Source organism: Kogia breviceps, chromosome 16 (genome assembly GCF_026419965.1).
Source record: "Kogia breviceps isolate mKogBre1 chromosome 16, mKogBre1 haplotype 1, whole genome shotgun sequence".
Taxonomy (NCBI): domain Eukaryota; kingdom Metazoa; phylum Chordata; class Mammalia; order Artiodactyla; family Physeteridae; genus Kogia; species Kogia breviceps.
The window spans coordinates 24,847,559-24,865,743 of record NC_081325.1 but is presented as its reverse complement, the minus strand read 5'-3'; positions in this window follow the sequence as shown (position 1 = coordinate 24,865,743).

Sequence of the window (18,185 nt, the reverse complement as noted above, 5' to 3'; positions counted from 1 at the left end):
CAAGAAAAACAATTTAAAAAACGCTTTGCCAACAGTAAGCAGGATTCCTTAGACTGTAATTCCAAAAAGGAAAAAGATGTCAAAAGGAATGGGAAGTTGTGACAAATAGCATTTAAACAATTTTGCACATTGCAAATTGGGATAATTTGTGATCTGTGTTTTAGCTGGGATAGAGAGGGTGGTGAGGGACAGGGCTTGAAGAATTACCTCACATTTTTTAAAGTATGAAAGATGGAAGAAGTCACTCTTGGTGCTACTATACAAGAAGTAAAAAGCTGTGAGCCTTTGCAGCATCGTTTACAGCAGGAACAATAAAGAGTGCAGGAAGGCGACTCCTTGGGAGTTGTGGTTGCATTTTCTTTCTCCATCCTTTGTAGTAGTTTTGTAATCACCTCACTCTCGTTTTACTTTTGTGCTCTGGGGCAAGAAGGATAATATTATAGATAAATATTATCTATAAATAGATAAAAAGAGACATTTTCAGGAGAGGATTGGTGCCTCCAATTTGACTTTTTAGGTCTTCCCTCCCGCCCTTCTTTTAAACAGACACCTAGATTTCTTAGTAGAGCAAGAGATTAAAACTGAACTCTTCTGTGCTGAATTCTGCCCACTGATATGCTTATGCTTTGGTCCAATGTGAGATCTGATTTTTCAAATAACTGCCAACACTTAGAAGTAAGGAGATTTCACATTTAAATAAGGTTTTGTATTTCACCTTTGCTTGAAACATTGGATGCCCTGGAGTACTGATTGGAAGGACTCCTGTGTGGCAGTGGTTTGCCAGGAGCTGAATAGTGATTGCTCCTTTAGGCCAGTCCTTCTGTTTCTTTTTGCCTCTGGCCTGACATGCTCCACTTAGCTCATTTGTGTTGCCCTCTGGGGTCCTATAGGTGGCTGAGATGCAAACTGACTTAAAGCAGGTGAGATACTTGATGTGCTTAGAAAATCTGAAAGATACTCTTGGAACTCTTGCCTTCTCTAGGATTGCGCAAAGAGGGGAAGGGAAGTCTAGAAATTATAGACTTGGTGAGTTTATTGCTCCTGAGCAGAAAACAAATCATAATTGTTAAAAGCATAGTTTTGTATGTAGAGAAGAAAGCAGGGAGAGCCAGTCTAGGTTTACCAAGAGCAGATTCTATCAGATTTACTTTTCCTTTTTCAATAGAACGATACTACGGGCGTGTTTGAATACCAGAGACATAGTAGCTAAATATTTTAATGAGGCATTTTTTATGGAGAAAGGAATGATAACTGTGGCTTCCTGACTCTTTGAGAATGTAGAACAATAGTTTGATTAGCAATCTGCTCGACAGTTATGCTAGAAGCTGAAAGAATAACTTCAAAATGCTGGTTAAAAAAGTTAAATCTAGAAATTCGTATCCTTCTAAACTACTTTTCAAGAGTAAACATAAAATTAAGGTAATTTCTAATAGACTGAAAGAATTTACACTTAACCTGTGCTGAGAAGAAAAACGAGTGGATACCACTTTTCCTAAGAAGGAAATTGAGCTCTTAAGAAGCACAGAAGAAGCAATGTTTAAAAATATAATTAAAATAGAAAATGAAAGAAGGAGCAACCACACAAATGCAATACTTGTTCATATAATAATCCTGTTTACTATTTATGGCACGCACCTCATGTCACTGAATCCAGACATCAGTCTTGTCATTATTATTCCTATTTTTCCTATGAGAAAACTCAGGGTCAGAGAGGTGAAGTTTTTTACACGGCAGGCATAGTTGTAATGCCCAGGTCTGCCAGGCTCCAAAGCCCAAGTTCTGCTCATTACACTGTGTCACCATAATTAAAAACCAAAATACAAAAAGGTGACAATTAAAATCACCTGTGATAACGTAGAGACAGCAACTGTTTACATGTTGGTGTACTTCCAGTTTTCTTCCTTCCATACATATATTTTTCATGTTGGGAATTTCCCTTATTTCATAAATATTTGTCAAAAACATTTTTCAAAACTCCACACTCACCTTTGGGCTCTTCAAGTTTGTTAGTCAATGAATCGTGCCCCTCTCTTAGCTGGAAATATCTTGACCAGAGCTCTTTTGTCTGACCGATACACAGTTGTATTTTCTTTGCATTCTCATTATTTGGTGTTTTGAGCTAAAGCTGATTCAGCTGTCAATCTTTACAATGTAAGTATTTTAAGTAGATCTTGGAGAAGGACAATATGTAAAAAGGGTCTCCGATTGGCTTTAAGAAACCAGGCAGAGGTATTTATCTCAGCTTGCCTCTTTTTCTTCTTTCCTTGTGTTCAATCTTATTCTGCCTGGCAGAGCTGACAGCAGTAGAGGTTATTTCATTCATGGTGTCCATGTCCCTCAGAACATGGTGAGAAGAAAATGTTGCAAAAAGAACAAATGTCCTTTCCAAACTCTAGGTTTCCTTTTTCAATTGTCCGGTGGCTTTCTCATTGCCCTCTTGTTATTTCTGATTCAGTATATCTAAAGTGGAGTTCATCCTGCCCCAGCAAAGATACACTTTCTCCTACATACTCTACCAAACATTGATCTGGCCATCCAGGTTGAACACCCTTGAGTAATCTCTCAATTATTTTTGACCTCTTCCTCTCCACCCTTCCTCCCCACTGCAAGAGGAAGGAGAGATGGTAGGTATCAGGGGAAGCGAGTAGTCCTCCATTCAAGGGAGTGGGGAAATAAAGTGAAATGTTAAAAGATGTTTACGAAAGTTTGCAATTGGTGGGAAGTAACCCCACACTCCATAGGCGTAAAAGACATTCCGTAAAGATCTACCCTGCACCTCAGTGATTTTGAATCAAGTATGTGTGGTTATAATCATTCATACAATTATTTACATGATGCAATATACTGAGTCTGGCAAAAGGAAGATACTCATTAACGTCAGGTGATAGGAGTCACCAAGACATGAGCCACATTTCACGATTCAGTTGTCTCTAAGGTAAGTTAAAAGAAAAGCACAATAAATCAGCTTGTTTACTGACTTCCATTTTTGCCAGTATGGTAGATGACCAACCCTTCCATTAAAAACAAGCATCCTGGATAAAATAATTTTAAATTTCCTAAATGCATTGATAAGCTGGCATGAGGGCAGAAACCTAATGAAGATAGGAATGCAGAGTTGTAAGCAGGCCCTGAAGTCAACTTTGGCCTTGAAGGCATTTGATGAACCCAGTAAACTTGAGTGTGTGTGTGTGTAGCATTCACATAACTATATTGCATTTACATGTATCTATATTATCTATCATCTATCTGTCTGCCTCTCATCTATCATCTGTCGAGAAAGATTTATTTTAAAGAATTGGCTCACATGACTGTGAAGGCTGGCAAGTCCAAAATCTGCAGGGCAGGCAGCAGGCTCTAGACCTAGGGAAGAGCTGATATTGTGGCTCTAGTCTGCTGGAAGAATTCCCTCTTTCTTGGGGGACTTCAGTCTGCCTTCTCTTAAGACCTTCAACTGATTGGATGAGGCCCACCCACATTATGGAGTGCCACTGGCTTTACTCAAAGTCTATTTATTTATTTATTTAAATTTATTTATTTTATTTTAGTTTTGGCTGTGTTGGGTGTTCATTGCTGCATCCGGGCTTTCTCTAGTTGTGGCGAGCGGGGGCTACTCTTCGTTATGGTGCTCGGGCTTCTCATTGAGGTGGCTTCTCTTGTTGTGGAGCACGGGCTCTAGGCATTCGAGCTTCAGTAGTCGTGGCACGCGGGCTCAGTAGCTGTGGCTCGTGGGCTCTAGAGTGCAGGCTCAGTAGTTGTGGCGCACAGGCTAAGTTGCTCCATGGCATGTGGGATCTTCCTGGACCAGGGCTCAAACCCGTGTACCCTGCATTGGCAGGCAGGTTCTTAACCACTGCGCCACCAGGGAAGACCCTAGTCTATTGATTTAAGTGTTCATTTCATCTAAAAAAATTCCTTTTCAGGTAAAATACCTTTACTCCGGACATGTTTGAGTAAATATCTGGTACTGTGGCCTAGCGAAGTTGATGCGTAAGGTTAACCATCATAGTGAGCTTTTTGGCCCTGGCCAAAGTGAAGACTATGCCCAAAATATAAAAGTGAACTTGGGGTTGTGGGGGAAACAACTCTCCCACCCTGAGAATTGGAAGAAAAACTTTTCTGTCTAAAACTTTGGTAGTGATTGAGGAAAAAAGTCTTCCCTGAGAATGATAAGCTAACTCTCATGTGAGCTTTTGCAGTCTAAATTCACCCTACCTGTGTGGTCTGAAAAGCCTTAAGCTGAGAATTTAGTTTAATATTTTTCTGTAAATGTCCCATAGCATCTGTCAGAGGCAAATCCTCTTGAATAGCCCATGTTCATCCTAGGCTTCAATTATTCCCAAAAGATAAAGTTCTAAGAAAAATGAGAAGCTTACTTAAAAAAATTACAAAACCATGAACATGAATCAGCAGAAATGACAGCGTGGAAACCAGCTGAAAAACTTCATATGTTGGTATTGTCAGACACAGATTGTAAAGTAGCTGTATTTGGTTTTTTTTTTTTTTTTAAGACAAAGGGAAGCTTACAGGTGAACAGAGAACCTCTTCACATCCAGTGGGATGGCTAAAATTTAAAAAGATAATAACAAGTGTTGACAAGGATGAGATTCCCACATTGCTGGTGGGAATTTATTTTTATTTATTTATTTATTTTTAACATCTTTATTGGAGTATAACTGTTTTACAATAGTGTGTTAGTTTTTCCTTTACAACAAAGTGAATCAGTTATACATATACGTATGTTCCCATATCTCTTCCCTCTTGCGTCACCCTCTCTCCCAACCTCCCTATCCCACCCCTCTAGGTGGTCACAAAGTACAGAGGTGATCTCCCTGTAGCTGGTGGGAATTTAAAATGATGCAGTCAGTTTGAAAACTGACAGTTCCGTAAGAAGTAAAGCAGTTATCATATGATTCAACGATTCCACTCCTAAGGAGATACTCAGGAGAAATGAAAATACAGGTCTCCACAAAAGCTTGCACATGAATGCTTTTAGAATTATTCATAAAGTCCCAAAGCAGAAACAACTCAAGTGTCAGTCAACTGATGAAGAGATAAACAAAATGTGGTTTATCCATACAATGGGATATTATTCAACCATTGAAAGGAATGAAGTAGTGATACAATGTTACAACATGGATGAACCTTGAAAACACTGTGCTAAGTGTAAGAAGGCCGATACAAGAGGTCATATATATATGACACAATTTATATATAATGTACAGAATAAGCAAATCCATAGTGACAGAAAGTAAGTTAGTGGTTTCCAGGGACTGGGGAAACAAGGGAAAAGTGTGTGAGCTTTAATGGGTTCAGGGTTTCTTTCGGGATGGTGAAAAGGTTCTGGAATTATATAGAGGTAGTAGTTGCAAAACTCTGAATAAACCAAAGACCACTGAATTTTATATTTTAAAAGGATGAATTTTGTGTGCTGAAAATTGTATCTCAGGAAATCTAATAAAAATGAGCAGACAAGAAAATATTTTTTAAAAAACAGAAACTTCTAAAAATGAAAACAAAAATAATTGAGCTGAAAAACCTCAATGATCGAGTTTAAGAGTCATAGCTAAGAGAATTCTTGAAGTGAAAAAATTATCCAGAATGCAGTGTAGAAAGGCACAGATGTGATATATGAGAGAAAAGTTAAGTGACATTGAGGGAAAGGAGAACTAACAGAAGGAGAAGAGGGAGGGAATGAGCAGGATCAATATCGGAAAAGATAATTGTTGGAAATAATTGTTGGAAATTTTCCAGAAATGATAGAAGAACCACTCACAGTTTCAAAAAAACCTAACAACCCTCAAGTAAAAATAACATACCTAATAATTTTTCTAGGAAAATCTATACATATATTCATCTACTTTTCTGAATTATTCAATAAGCAAGCTAAAATAAATTTCTAGGATTATCAGTAAGAGAATATAAATAAATTATATATGTTTAAAACTAGTGGTGAAAAAGAAAATAGAAGCCAAGAAAGAATAGAAAAACAGTTGTGGCAAAAAAGCACAAAATAAGATGGTAGATCTAGGTCTTGCTTCTCTCATCCCTCACAGGTGTTCCTGAGGCCACCCCACCCCCCAACAAACTTCCTTCACAGGAGCATCCTAGTTTGTTTCCAGGGCAACCTGATCTGTGAAATTAGTACAACTGCTTTAGAAAATGATAATTACCTAGTTAAGTTGGACTTGTGTGTGCCCTATGACACAACAATGTTAGATATAAACTCTAGAGAAAATCTTGCTTATGAAGACCAGGGGGCATGTACAATATTTATCAACAGTATAAACTGTGATATGTTCATTCAGTGGGATTTTATACAATGGTGAAGAAGTATGATAGCCACATGCTTCAACACAGATGCACTGCAAAGACATAGCAAAAGAAGCAAGACACAGAAAAATAAAAGAGTAAGTTCTTCTACAGAAAGTTCAAAAACAGGCAAAATTGTATAGTTGACCCTCCATATCTGTGGGTTCTGTTTCCCTGGATTCAACCAACTGTGGATTGAAAATATTTTTTAAAAAATCCAAAAATTTCCAAGAAGCAATCTTGAGTTTGTCACGTGTCCACAACTATTTATATAACATTTGCATTGTGTTTACAACAATTTACATAGAATTTACATTGTGTTAGGTATTATAAGTGATCTAGAGATGATTTAAAGTATACAGGAGGATATGCATAGGTTAAATGCAAATACTATGCTATGTTATTTTATATAAGGGACTTGAGCATCTGTAGATTTTGTAGATCCACAGGGGTTCTGGAATCAATCCCCCGTGATGACTGTGTTATATTGTTATATATACATACATGCACATATGTATAAATACATACATCCATTTATAGTCAAATATGTGTATATGTGTATAAAAATATAAGGGAATAATTAATACAAAATTCCGGATAGTGAATTACCTGTGGAGATGGGGGCCAGGGAGAGGATGCAGTAGAGACTTCTAAGGTACCAGTAATGTTCTATTTATGAGGGGTAGGTCCCTGGATGTTCAATTTATTGTTTTTCCTCAAATTATACACATTCTTTATATAACACTCTAAAATTTCACACTGAAAAAAATTCATTCAAAACAGATTACTCAATAGAATTTGTTCAAAGGGGCTGTGGGGTGTATTAATTAGGTGTTTTCTGAAATGTTTCCAAAAACAACTTTGAAGAAAAATGATGTTTAAGCACAACTGAAGCTTAAGGGAAAAACCAGTCAGAAAACTCTTCTGTGTCCCCTGGAAAACATACACATTACCAAGGTTTTCTGCTTGTCAGCCTTTTAGAGTTGGGGTGGGTGAGGGTGAGAGAGGAGACTGCTATCCACGGAGAGTCAAAGAGATGTTATTGCCATGGCCTGTCTTATCTCTATGTCTGTCTTGAATCTCTTGGTCCGTATTCCTACATCTGGACTCCCACCCCACCTCCTGACACAGCTAGGTTAACCCCTCCTACCCTGGTGTTTTAACCAGAGGTGCCTATTGCCCAGCAAAGCGACTGGATCTGAGGGAGAGGATGGAGGGAGGTGGGGCAGGAGATGGAGGTGGGAAGGAGATGGAGGAAGAGGAGGCTTTAAGCCAGAGCCAGAGCCATTAGCAGGAGTAAATGCCAGGAGATGAAAGGACACCATTTAGCCAAGGAATGGTGAGGAAGGAAGCTGCAGCATGGCCAGTGTGGTCCTGAGCCAGGAGTTGGGAAATGGTGATCTCCTGGGAAGCTGCCTTGTGATTCAGTGTGAAGAAACAGGAACTGAGATGCTTGAGCTCTGGACTAAGGCAGTCATGTTGGCAGCTTGCTCTCTCGACAGTGGTACCTATGCACGCCCCAGCCAGGCTGGACTGGTCATACAGCTGCAGGGCTGGAGGCACAGCCCTTCGGCAGATATCCTGCAGCCCCTCCCACGGGGTTCACAGGTAACCAACCCTGGAGCATATAGCGTTTTATTACAGCAAGAGGTAGTCTTTGGGAAGGGACCACAGAAGCCCAAACTACCGGTCCAGAAACATGGATGATCCACTCTGCTCTCCTAAAGCTGCAGTCTTACTTTGAGCCTCTAGGTGGTGCAGCAGCACAGTCTACCGCTTACAAAAAAAGCCTAAATAAAACTGCAAAATGCTTCCTGCGCCACAGTTCGCCTGACTGCTTGAACCCTATCTTAGTCTCTTGCTGGCATTCCTTGTTTCAAATAAGCTGGTTTTTAGGGTCTTTTCTTGCTGGTCTCTCCACTTCCATCCCCGCTCAGAATCTGGATCATTTCCTCAATTCTTTGGTCACTTCTGCTCAGGTTCACCCCTCAGTTTCAGGGACCTGTCATCAAGGGCGCTGCCCTGGAAGTACCAGGCACACGGGAGAGGTAAGTGCAAGGGACTCCTCATGCAGTCACATCCTGCTCGGGTGAGCAGCCTGCAGACCGTCACCACCAGCATTCCTCGCGTGTTCAAGTCACCTTCCTTCTTATTTTACCTGTTCCCACCTGCCTCCCCTCCACATACATCCTCGGTCACACCTCAGGAGCTTTTCTGGAATTTTCTGTTAGTATTTCACCATGTCCCTGTCATTTATAATTAGCTTTGATTCTAAGTGTACTCTAAATTTTACTCCAAATTCAGTCTCCGTTCAGAGTCACCTTATCGATATGGTTGTCCCTGACCTCGTGTGGGAAACAGCAACTGACTTCCAGCACTCTTTATCCCCTTATGTTGCTTTTTTTTTTTTTTTTTTGCGGTACGCGGGCCTCTCACTGTTGTGACCTCTCGCGTTGCGGAGCACAGGCTCTGGACGCGCAGGCTCAGTAGCCATGGCTCACGGGCCCAGCCGCTCCGCGGCGTGTGGGATCTTCCCAGACCAGAGCACGAACCCGCGTCCCCTGCATCGGCAGGCGGATTCTCAACCGCTGCGCCACCAGGGAAACCGCCGGTATGTTGCTTTATTTTCCTTCTTAGCCCCGTTTCCACCTGAGATAAGTATATATTTGTTATCTTTTCATTCCCTAGAGAGGAAGCTCCCTGAGAGCTGGGACTCGGCTGGTTTTGTTCTCTGTTGTGGCCTCAGCCCTAGAACAGTGTCTGGCATGTGGTGGGCACTCGGCAAATGTTTTTTGAATGAATGGGTGGTTGGGAGGATAGATGGATGGGTAGACAGACGGTCGGATGAATGGATAGAGAGTTCTGCCTTTCCCTAACAGACCCGTAGGAAAAACTGTGTCCTGGGGGTTTGGAGTCTAGGGTTCTGGCTCCAGCTGAACGACTGGTGGACTTTGGGCAAGTCACTACATCTCCCAGCGTGGCCTGTTCTCTAATGTGTAACACGAGTGGGTTGGACTTCATGATCTGCAGTTTCTTCCTGCCCTGGCAGTTTCCGGTTTTATGTTTACGTTTCCCCAAGGTGCCGAGGCTATAAGCCAGGTGACAGACAACATGCATTCTTGGCAAGAAATTGTTGCAATTAAGAACGTGGCATCAAAAGATGCATTTATATATATAGATAAACTCATAATTGCTCCATAATCTTTAAGTCTTTAAAAAACCATCTTCCTAAGAAAATCTTGTATTGGTTTTTGCTTATATTTCCATCTTGACCTCTGGCTCCATGTATTAATGATTCTGATTATTCTGACAAATAAAGGGATTTTTTTAAAAGTTATTGTTCTTCATTGGGGATCTTCCTGGGTTATTTCTTTTAATTAGTAATTTATGATTATTTAAAGGGTTGAGAATATTCTATAGCAGACACAACTACAGGTTCCTCATTTTAGAAAATTAGTAACATTATTTTCAAAAAGATATCATGCTTCTAGTGTACTTCCAACAAGGTAAGTAGGTTTCAAAATAAAATAAAAATAATTTAAAAACTCTTACTTTCGAAAAGGAATGATCACCATATACCATGATTTTCCTCTTGCTATTTGGCTGTGATTGTTTTGTAGGATTGGCAGGTGTCTGGCATCTAGAAAACCTTCAAGTATTTTTTTGAGTGAATGGTCAGTGTCATGTGAGAGAAAAAACTCATCCTGAGATATAGGTAGAACTTCGTGAAAGTAGTTCTCTCTTTCTTTTCTGAGGGTGGAAATCTAAATGAGCTTGGGGGCAAAAAGAAAGATTCTCCTAAGTCCTCAGTTGTAACAGTCTACTCTTATCTAGAATAAGGAACAAAAACAAAAACAAAACTTGATACCTGTGGTAAGTAGAATAGTGGCCCCTCAAGCCCACGTCCTTATCCTCAGAAACTGTGACTATGTTACCTCATGTGGCAAAAGGGAGTTTGAAGATGTGATAAAGTTGATAGAGGGACATTATCTTGGATGACCCAGGTGGGCCAATTTAACCTTCTTAAATTGGGAGAATCTTGCCCAGCAGTAGTCAGGGGAAGATGTGATTAGAGAGAGAGAGTCGGAGAGATATGACATTGTTGGCTTTGAAGATGGAGGAAAGGGCCAAGAGCCAGTGAGTGCAGGCAGCTTCTAGAAGCTGGAAAAGGCAAGGAAATGGATTCTCCCTTAGAGTCTCCAAAAGAAATGCAGGCCTGATGACACTTTGATTTTAGCCTAGAGAGACCCAAGTCAACTTCTGATCTGCAGAACCGTGAGACAGAGAAATTTGTGCTGTGTTAAGCCACTAAATTTGTAGTAATTTGTTACAGCAGCAATAGGAGAATAAGACATTACCTTCTTGTTTGAACACATGCTTTGAGCTCCCCAGAGTAAAAAAAAGAGAGGCCAGGCCAGGGATTTAGAGCTGTGCTGTACAATATGGTAGCCACTAGCCTCTTAAAAGGGGGCTGCTCCAAATTCAGCTGTGCACTAAGTAGAGAATATACATAGATTTCAAAGATTCAGTATGGAAAAAAAAATCTTAATAATCATTTATTCTTATTGATTAGGTGTTGATACTATTTGGGATATATTGATTTAAATTTTAAAATTATTCAAAAGTATTTCACCTGTTTTTTTTTTTGACTTAAAAAATGTGACTATTAGAAAATTTAAGCTACATACATGGCTTGCATTTGTGACTCACATTGTACTTCTATTGATCAGCTCTGCTATAGAGTATCACTGAAGGATAAGAGATGGTCATTTCAATGGCGGACAGTTCTCCAACTAAGTGGTGAACTGTGACATTCAGGTATAGGTTTCCAAGAGGACAGGTCAGGCTTCCTTGCAACTTCCTGTACTGGACTTCCTGTAAGAGAAGGTGTCGCGTGGGTCTTTACATCCTCAGCACCTAGCAGGGCGGCTGGCACATGCTGAGACTGTTTGCAGAGCATGCACAGATGCTGCTGACCCTAGAAGGTGCTTTCACCAGGCACAACAAGATGGTATATTTGTCTTGAACAATTGTCCTGAAGGACCTAGGCAGCGTGGTCTAACAGAAAGCAAGATGCAACAAACAGGTCTTTTCCCTTTTGGCCAGTATTTGTTGCCCTACCTTACCCGTCCTGGATGGGGTCTGTTAGCATTTCCAGGAAAGAAACATGTCAAAAAGAGAAAACAAAAGGCAGCCTCAGATGTCTGAGCCCAAATACTAAGAAGCATTCCATATAGTGATTTTTCCTCGGCCTATTCCTTATCTCTGTGGCAACTTCTTAGTAATGCAGAGACAAGTGGCTTGAGTCACTTTGACTCCGGAGACAAATGCTTCATTTGAAATTTTGGGTCTCCCCTGACGTGCCCCATGATCAATCTAGCTCCCTTCATCATGCTGGCATAAAGAGACAAATGTTTGCATTGATCAGTACCGCGTGCTGTGAGAATTAATTAGTGACTGATTAGAAGCATTCTTTAAATCTCAGGAATAATTTGTATCAGAAACAAATTATCTGGGAACAGGGTGGGGGATTCTGATGGCTTGCTTTGCTGCAACCCTAACTTTGTAAATTTATTTATTTATGTATTTATTTTGGGGTGTGTTGGGTCTTCGTTTCTGTGCGAGGGCTTTCTCCAGGTGTGGCTAGTGCGGGCCACTCTTCATCGCGGTGCGCGGGCCTCTCACTATCGCGGCCTCTCCCGTTGCGGAGCACAGGCTCCAGACGCGCAGGCTCAGTAGTTGTGGCTCATGGGCCCAGTCGCTCCGCGGCACGTGGGATCCTCCCAGACCGGGGCCCGAACCCGCGTCCCCTGCATCGGCAGGCAGATTCCCAACCACTGCGCCACCAGGGAAGCCCTGCAACCCTAACTTTGGCATTTGCAGAATCTTTGGGGGTTCTGAAGCTGTTAGGGGTCCAAAATGCCATATTTGAAAGTGTCCACCATGGTAAATTGAAGCTAAATGTCGCTGGGGTTTTTTTTCTCCCCTGTATAATGTCATTTGCTTAACTCAGATGAACTTTGTGCCATTAGAAATGGGGAAATACAATTGATTTTAATGCCGTTTGAGTCTGTTTTGTGGTCTTGTGGACGGAAATATCCTGGTGACTTGGTTCAGATGATTCATGTAGCAAAGCAGTCTGGGAAATAAACTTTATCTTGTCCTTGTCTTTATTTTTGTTTTCTATATGGAAACTCATCATTTGAGGTTGACAACGTGGATTTGGACTAAAGTTCTTCAATGAATTTTTTTTCCATGGTTCTCTATTTCAGACCCCAACTCTCCAACTCTAGGCTGTTTTCCAAAGGCAAACGCACTCACAAGCCCTCTGAAAGACCGCTGGTCTGTCAGATATTACAGTTAGCTCTCCTCTGAGGTTGGTTAGGCTTGGAATTCATTGCCTTTTAGTCAAAATAGAGAGTGTGACAACTTATTCCCAGGAGTGAGAAAGCAAATCAGTCATGAAAGCGTTGTCGGGGGACAGACTGTTGCTGGTACACAGGACAATCTCATTAGTCTGAGCCCCATGCTGGGGCATGGGACGGGGGACCAGCGATGAAGTGCTGATGGCCAGGTAATCGGAGACAGTGTGTGTTCATATTCATTGCCCCTGCTCACAGGGCTGGCTTCAGCAAAGAGTATGGCTGGTTTGGTTAAATACACACACACACACACACACACACACACGAGTTATGTTTTTCCTGATGCTTCAAGAAAGTCTGTACGTTAAGACAAATGATATGGGCTGGGAGTAACTGACCATCTGTCAATATGAAAATGTCATATTCACAGGAAATGAATAACATGCCCAGCAAAAAAAAAAAACAGCCTATATAAATGAAGAGATCAAGGCATTAACTGTCTACAGAGAAAATAACAGAGACACAATCCAACTGATCCATAGTAGACTCTAGCAACCTATTCCAATGTTACGGGTAAGATTTCTAATAGCCATATGTATTTATCCTCTTCAACTAAACAATTTTAATAGTCCCAAGGCTTCTATTTAAAGTTGAAGACCATTCATTAGTTAAAAGTATATTTCTTTTAATTGACCAGATATAGAGTAAATATCCTAGGGCTTTGGAGAATACCATTAGACCATGTACAACTAAGCACCAGTTGATCAAGCTTTGAAGGTGTGTACGGAATATCCTCTCTCCTGCTCCCTCCCTGGTGAACAGATAGCTTCTGTCCATGTAATGTTATGTTCAGTTTGAGGGCTGCTGGAAGCGATGTCTTTTATTTTTCCTTTTATTTTCTTTATTTTGCTAGCTCTCAGAGCTGGAGGACACAGGACAGTGTGTTATCATCATCAGAGTTTAAAGCTTATCTTTGTGAATGTGATCGTACTTGGGGGTTGTCAAAACCTGAGGAAATGTGGCCTCTGGTGAATGGCCATGGGATAATAGGACAATGTTTTCAGGGTGGCCGGGCGCTGGAACACCACTCAAAGGCCAGACAGGCATGAGCTGGTCATTTTCACCCTTGGAGCCTCTGGCACTCAAGTGTGGAGGGAGGTAGACATTTTGCTGGCCATTTGTTTCTCTGCTCAAATATATCTGGAAGGTAGCCTTTTAAAAGACAGCACCAAAAACATATAACTGTGCCTTGACTTTTTTTTTTTTTTTTTTTTTTTTTTTTGCGGTACACGGGCCTCTCACTGTTGTGGCCCCTCCTGTTGTGTAGCACAGGCTCAGCGGCCATGGCTCACGGGCCCAGCCGCTCCGCGGCACGTGGGATCTTCCCAGACCGGGGCACAAACCCGTGTCCCCTGCATCGGCAGGCGGATTCTCAACCACTGCGCCACCAGGGAAGCCCTATGCCTTGACTTCTAATGGGAGGAGCAGTTCTCAGAGCTTTCTGAGATCCTCTTTCTGAGTTATAATCCTCAAATTTGGCTTCAATCAAATTTTCCATTTATTTCATAAATAAATAAAAGGCGACACAGGCATCTGCCGTGGCATCACCTGATTTGCTTCCTCTACCTGCCCATTGGTGAGTCTTGCACCAGACCTACTGAATCATAGCCCCTCGGGATGCGGTGCCTAGGAATTTAATTTCTCGAAATAAACTTTTAATTTTCGAATAGTTTTAGATTTACAGAGAAATTGCAAAGATAGCACAGAGGGTTCCCATTTACACCACACCCAGTTTTCTTTATTAATATCTTACACTAATATGGTACACGTGGTACAATTAATGAACGAATACTGATACGTGATTATTAACTAAAGTCCACATTTTATTCACATTATGCCCTTTTCCCATAACAGGATACCCCCATTACATTTGATTGTCAGGTAAATGTCTCCTTAGGCTTCTCTTGGCTGTGACAGTTTCTCAGACTTTCCTTGTTTCTAATAACCTTTCAGAGTTTTGAGGAGTCCTGGAGAGTATTTCATAGACCGTCTCTCAGTAGGGATCTGTTTGATGTTTTGCTCATGGCTTGACCGGTGTTATGGGTTTGGGGAAGGAAGACCACAGAGGTAAACTGCTTCTTCCCATCACATCCCATCAGAGGTTCCTACTAACAACATGACTCACTCTTGATGTTTACCTTGATCATCTGGCTGAGATGCTTTTGACAGTGTTCTCCACTGTAAAGTTAGTCTTTTTCCCCACCTTTTCCTACTGTATTTTTTGCAAGGTAGTCATTGTGGGTAACCCACACTTAAGGAGTGGGGCGTTATATATAGTCTACCTCCTTGGTAGGGGAGTAGCGTTGGAGATTCTTCTGCATGGTAAATTTGTCTGTTCTCCCTCCTTTATCTATTCAATCATTTATTTATATCAGTATGGACTCATGGATGTTGGGATATAATCCAATACCAGTTTGTTAATCAAATTACTCCAGCTTTGTCCACTGGGAACTCTTTAAGTCGACTCCTGTATCACGTTGATGTATCCCCGTCGTTGTGGTTTTGTGGGTGCACTTCTGGGACTTTCTGCCACTAAAGGATGTTCCAAGAATCCACATTTAAAATTTATTTTATCTTATTTTTACTGAAGTATAGTTAATTTACAATGTTGTGTTAGTTTCAAGTGCACAGCACAGTGACTCAGTTATATGTATGTATATAAGTATGTGTGTGTGTGTATATATATATATATATATATATTCACATTTTTTCAACATCTTTATTAGAGTATAATTGCTTTACAATGGTGTGTTAGTTTCTACTTTATAACAAAGTGGATCAGTTATACATACACATATATCCCCTCCCTCTTGCATCTCCCTTCCTCCCACCCTCCCTATCCCACCCCTCTAGGTGGTCACAGAGCACCGAGCTGATCTCCCTGTGCTATGCGGCTGCTTCCTACTCGCTATCTATTTTACGTTTGGTGGTGTATATATGTCCATGTCACTCTCTCACTTTGTCCCAGCTTACCCTTCCCCCTCCCCGTGTCCTCAATATATACACATTTTTTTTTTTTTTAAAGAAGATGTTGGGGGTAGGAGTTTATTAGTTAATTTATTTTTATTTTTGCTGTGTTGCGTCTTTGTTTCTGTGCAAAGGCTTTCTCTAGTTGTGGCGAGCGGGGGCCACTCTTCATCGCGGTGCGCGGGCCTCTCACTATCGCGGCCTCTCTTGTTGCGGAGCACAGGCACCAGACGCGCAGGCTCAGTAGTTGTGGCTCACTGGTCCAGTTGCTCTACGGCATGTGAGATCCTCCCAGACCAGGGTTTGAACCCGTGTCCCCTTCATTAGCAGGCAGATTCTCAACCACTGCGCCACCAAGGAAGCCGTAGCCACATTTTTAATAGGCACCAACACACTCTAAAATTCGAGATTTATCATTTCCAGCCATGGAAACCAGAAATTTCCAAATGGCCTGCTTATTGATGAATGTGGGACCAGGCTGTTAAAAAGAAAAGTTACAGAATAATTTGGGTCTTCAAAATCTCTCTAAGTTTATTCTGTAACATACAAAGCCAAGGCATGTAGAGAGAGGCACATATTCAAATCCAATCAAGAGACTAGGAAACACCTGAGACATCATCAGTGAAGTGTTTTCCTGGGAGTCGCAGGGCTTCTGGGCAATGGGCATATCTGAGCTATCTAAGTCCCTAGCAAAGAGCATCTGGAGCCATCTCAGCTGCTTCCTTGGGACTTGCTGGTGACTTCCCTGAGCGAGGGTCAGAGAAGACCCGTGGACAGCAAAGCTGAGGGTTGGCTGTGGGGTTGGGCTGGGTGTCCTTCAGAGAGGGGTTGTACAGGGAAGGCCTGGATTGTAGGAACGGGAAGAAAGTGGCTCGTGTTTGCACAGGATACGGAGGGTGTGTCTCTGTGCGTGTCCACGCAGACTTGCAGAGGGGTAAACACTTCTTCCATCTTCCTTGATCACAGCCATCTACCCTTTATAACTGGATTAGACCAAGAGCTTGTTACTGAAGCATGTGCATGCTGTGTCAACACACTGAATCCATGGAGGCACATCTAGTGCCCATTTCCGGATCTTGTTGAACAGCGTACAGTGATGATGAAAATGCAGTCACAGTACCCAGAACCACTCCAGCATGAAGGCAACTGGCTCCTGCTTTTCTCGGCTCTTCCTTGGTTTCCATAGTTCTCCTGGTTCCTCTGCCATTGCTGAACACCTGTTTACCTTTTCAGAATGCATCTGGCAGTGTTTCTAATTAGTGATAACAACAAATTACATATACTCCTAGACATCATGACATTTTTAAGCTGCTGAATGTCTGGTCTCCTGGCCAGGAATCACTAGTTATTACTATGTGTAGCCCCACATTATCCATTTTGATGATTCTTCTCCTCTCTACCCCATGTCACCCTTCCTGCCCCCATTGTCCTCCTCCCAACACATATATCCTCTCTCGATTCTGTGGAAGATGTGTGAGGACTCTCTCCAGGTAATCTTCCCCTGGTGGAGTACCTTGTCTGCAGCAATTATCTTCCAGGTATGATTCTTGGCACACTCTGTAGCATTCTGGAATCACTTGTGGTTTCTTTTCTTTTCTTTCTTTCTTTTTTAGCTCTTTTGCCTCTGTTGATTATTTTTATTGGGGATCGGGGGTGGTGTGTTTTGTCTCACTGGGCTTTTTTCCATCTGTTGCTGGGCTTGAGTTTATGGCAAAGATTCATTTGAAATGGGCTTGCTCTCTCTCTCTCTCTTTTTATTTTTTCATTTGAGGCATGAGTGCAGATGGGCTGTGCTTTTAGTTCCCTTGCTGCCACCTGGGAGAAATTTGTCATTTCATTCCTAAAGTAAAGAAGAAAAGAAAACACATCTGAAATAATCTGATGCCAGTGTGTGCCAACCAACTTCAACAACTCCAGTACAGCAATTCTAACAACTTGTGTAATTATCTATGTCTAGAAAGATCCGTCAGTGGGAAGACTTCCTTCGAGTTTCCACTCAAGGTCTGTAATAAAGATGATAAAAGTAATGTTAACAGCAGCAATAAAAATGTTCATTGAATGCTGTCTAGTTTGATAAAAACCCTTTCACCTAGTTCAGTTTGCACAATCATAGCTTTATGAGGTAGATATACCACCCCCATTTTATGCCTGAGGAAACTGACGTTGAAGAGTTTATTTTTTTCTCCTTTAATCTCATAAAGCTCCTAAAAGTGTATAAGGATAATTTGACTGGAGAATCTACATAAATAAACCAAGGAACCGACTTACAAGAGGGCTGGTGTCAAATGGATGGAGACACAAATAAGGAAGAAAGATCCTCAAGTATCTTTCTGGATTGAACAAAACATTTGGCGGAGCTGCGGTCTTACCTCTAGGAAGGCGACCCAGGGTTCCTGCACAGGATCTGCCTCTTTGCCTGTTTCTCCTGGGCCCTCCCTCCCTCCTGGCCTCAGGCTGCTCTGTACTTCCTGCCAGTTCCTCTCCAGA